A 4,263-nucleotide genomic window follows, 5' to 3' on the forward strand; every position below is an offset into this window, starting at 1 on the left:
CTCTCTCTCGTGTTCTTGAGATGTCACGATCTTGATGTATCGTGGGCTTTGTTAATATAGTTGGATCATATGGTGTTTTCCCCTCTCCATCTTGTTGTGAATTGGCCCTTTGAGATTTTGTTCTTATCAGATTGAATACTTTTATGGATTTGAGAGAACTTGATATATGTCTTGCATATGAATACCCGTGGTCACAATGGGGTATTATATTGATTCACTTAAGATATGTTTTGGCACTCAACTCGCGGATTCCCGAGGTGACATTGGGGTAATCTATGCATAGGGGTTGATGCACGTTCTCGTCTTTTGTTTCTCCGGTAGAAATCTTGGGGCACTCTTTGAGGTTCTTTGTGTTGGATTGAGTATTATAAATCTGAAATTGTTTTGGTGTTATTTTAGTACGAACTCTTGATAGATCGATCGGAAAGAATAACTAGTACGAACTCTTGATAGATCGATGGGAAAGAATAACTTGGTGTTATTTTAGTACGGACTCTTGGATAGATCGATCGGAAAGAATAGCTACAAACAATTTATTCTTATGTTCTCCGCTGGATAAGAACTTTGGAGTGATTCTTCATCGCACATTGAGGGATGGTTATATGATCCAATTATATTAGCATTGCTGAGAGATTGCACTAGCGAAGGTATGGACCCTAAGCCTCATTTTCAAGCATTGAAATACTGTTTGTGCTCATTTTTATCGTTTGCTACCTTGTTGTTTTTATTTATTCAGATTATAAAAATATTTTTCTACCATTCATATTATACTTTTATCACCATCTCTTCACTGAACTAGTGCACCTATACAATTTTCCATTGTATTGGGTGTGTTGGGGACACAAGAGATTTCTTGATTTGGTTGCAGGGTTGTTTGAGAGAGGCCATCTTCATTGTACAACTCCCACGGATTGATAAACATTAGGTCATCCACTTGAGGGAAAATTGCTACTGTCCTACAAAACTCTGCGCTTGGAGGCCCAACATGAGTCTACAAGAATAAAGTTGTGTAGTAGACATCAAGGACGCGCGCCAGTCAAGACGTAATTTGGACACATCCTCCACTTTCGTACGTAACAAGCACATCCTCCCAGACCTCATACTCATATCTCTATTTATTATAAGTGTTTGAATCACTCTTTGTGAGTCAATGATGAACTTGCAACTAGGGGGAAAAGGATGAAGGCCCTAGTTGCATGTCAGTGGTGGACTTTCAAGTGGTACGAACAAAAAGGGTCTGACCCAGTTGCGATTCGATGGTTGACTTGCAACCAAGGAGGAAAAAAGTCAAACTCAATTGCGGGTTAAGGGTGGACCTACAATTGAGACATAAAAATCCCTAGTTCCAAGTCGATAGTAGACTTGCAACTGAGTCAAAAAAAAGTCGGGCCTAGTTGTGAGTCAAAGGGTGGATTTGCAAATCAGGGCAAACAAGGATCAAAGAGCCCAATCGCGTGTCAATGGTGGACTTGCAACTAGGACAACAAAAAGGATCGACCCAATCACTAATCGATGATGGATTTGCAACTAGGATAAAAAAATCAAGCCCAGTTGCAAGTCGACGATGTACATGCAATTGGGTCAAAAAAACAAAACAGCGGGCCTACTTGCGAGTCAAGAGTGGACTTGCAACTGGCGCAAAGAAATGTTCGGGCCAGTTGCGAGTCGATGGTATGGTTGCAAGTGTTGAAAAAGGTCCAATGACAGTTGCAAGTTGAGAGTGGACATGCAACTGGGACAAAAAGAAAAAAGGGCGGACTCTAGTTGCGAGTCAAGGTTGGACTTGCAATTGGAACAGAAAAAGGCAGGCCCCAGTTTTCAGTCAAAGTGGACTTGCAACTAGGAAAAGATGGATCAGTCACCCGATTGCGTGTCGCGGGTGGACTTGCAACTCGGACAAAAATTGGTCGGATTCACTTGCGCGTCAAGGGCAGACTTGCAACTGGGACAAAAATGGGTCAAGCTCTGATTACGTGTCGATGGCGGAGTTGCAACCGGGAGAAAATTGGTACAGACATACATTCAATTTTTTGTAGACTTAGAAAAATATTTAGAAATGTATAATATCACCAATTTTTAAAATATTCATGGTTTGAAAAATGTTAAAAAGATGTTAAAGAATGTAAAGGACAAAAAATATAAGTATACATTAATATATCCGTATGTTAGTTTGTAGAACGTTTATATAAATAAAAAAACTAACGGTTCTCTTTCTCAACAGCTGCCCAAAACATAAGATATGACAAAACAGTAAAAAGCCACGGTCCGACCAAAAGCCCACAAGAAAACAAAACAATGCAGATACGTGAAGCGAGACAGCGAGGGCCCTCAAAAACAAAACAACACACTATATCATGAATCTTGAAGAGGATAGCTCAATAAGGTGTGACAAAAAGGCATCTGATTCTTTTATGAGATCCTCAATCAATAAGTGTGGAAACCTTTCGAAAGTGCTCTTCTTGTAAGATGAAGCGTATCTCCACCTGTAGGTGACCGCGTGTGGTTATATTATTTGAGACGATAACCAGTCGTGATATACAAGACATGAACGATTGCAAGGATGCATTATTGTTACAGAAGATAGAGTACAGGAGATTATAGTTGGGAGGATAGCTCAAATGATGCTTAAACTGGATTCTGAATTCTATCTCTACCTAACTATCTAACTTCTGACTGTCGATGCAAATGCACCCGGGGCGAACAATAAACAGTGAAAAAATGTCAAAAGATTCTGTTTTATTGTGACAAACTATGTTGAATGTTTCATCCGTCTGCAAAGTTTCATGATGAAATGACATTAGTCAGTCTGAAAAAATTCAATGTCCCAAAATACTTTCAAAAAAAGCATTTTTAAAGTATCTATTTTGTAAAAGAAAATGTGCAGAGCACTAGGAATGCTTTTTCATATGTTGGTTTTTTTTGCTACGTCTGAATGACATTTTTCTCTAGGTTGGAAGTTATAACCGAGAACGGCATTTTGGCTCTCGGCCTGCATGGAGGCCGAATTTTTTAAAAAGTTAAAAAATCAACTTTTCAGTTCAAAGAAATCTGAAAAAAAAGTGTACAAGTAAACAAGAATGCTATGTGTATGTGTGTAAAATTTCAGGATGAAATACCTTGAAATGCGATTTGTACAAAAAAGACAAATTCATGGCTTGGGAGGATGAATATTATAATGTGTTGAAAAACCTAGATTTTTTTGCCGCACAATCCTCGTTTCAATGTATTTCGTCTTGAAATTTACACACTTGTGTATGCCTCCATGTATATCTATATTTTTTAGACTTTTTTGAAATGTAAAAATATGAATTTTGAATTTTTTGAAAACCGGCCTCCTTGGAGCTCGGCCTCCAAAAGGGATTTTCGGTTATCACCGTGTAATATAGGAGTTATAAGTATTATTCATATATTGTTATGGGCAAATATTATGTGGGTTGTTGAACTACTCGTGTATAGTTATCAATTCTAAATCTCGATATTGTCGCAACCAACCATGTAACTACATCACTACTATCATGGTGAGTGCAACCTTGCACACTAGACAAATTGTAGCATGGGCAGCTGGTAACTGTGGTTGTCTCGTATTGTTAACAACTGCACAGCCAATTGGGTAAGTACATAATTTCTATATTGGTAAATGTAGCATGTGTAGACTGATAATTATAGTTGTCTCATGTTGGTAATAATAGTATGGGTAGTTGGTAACTATAGTTGTCTCATGTTGTAACTATATCGCGAGCTGGTAACTACATAGTTAACATGTTGGTAACTATAGGACGGGCTATTGGTAACTATAATTGTGTCATAATGGCCAAGAAAAAATTTAATGTCCATATTTGTCTACTATAGTAGTCTCATGTTTATAATTATAGCAAGAACAACTGGGTGACTGCATAATCGCTTTGTTGATAATTACAGCGTAGACAACTAGTAACTAATAGTTGTCTCGTGTTGATAACAACATCATGGGCAACTGATGACTATAATTGTATCATGTATGTGACTGTAGCACCGGCGGTTGGTAACTGCATAATTGGCATGAGGGTAACTATAGAATGAACAATTGGTAACTATGTGTCTTGTCTTGCTAACTATATCACGAATAGTTGGGCAACTACATAATTACTATGTTGGTTGTTAAGAAAGCAACTTATCTCTATTGAATGCCCAAAGGGGCATACATATTACACAAGACTTGAGGTGCAAGTAAAGTAAACATAGACTAATAAGCACTCCTAGACCAATACTAATACTTCCTAACAC

Source organism: Triticum dicoccoides, chromosome 3B, assembly GCF_002162155.2.
Source record: "Triticum dicoccoides isolate Atlit2015 ecotype Zavitan chromosome 3B, WEW_v2.0, whole genome shotgun sequence".
Classification (NCBI taxonomy): Eukaryota; Viridiplantae; Streptophyta; class Magnoliopsida; order Poales; family Poaceae; genus Triticum; species Triticum dicoccoides.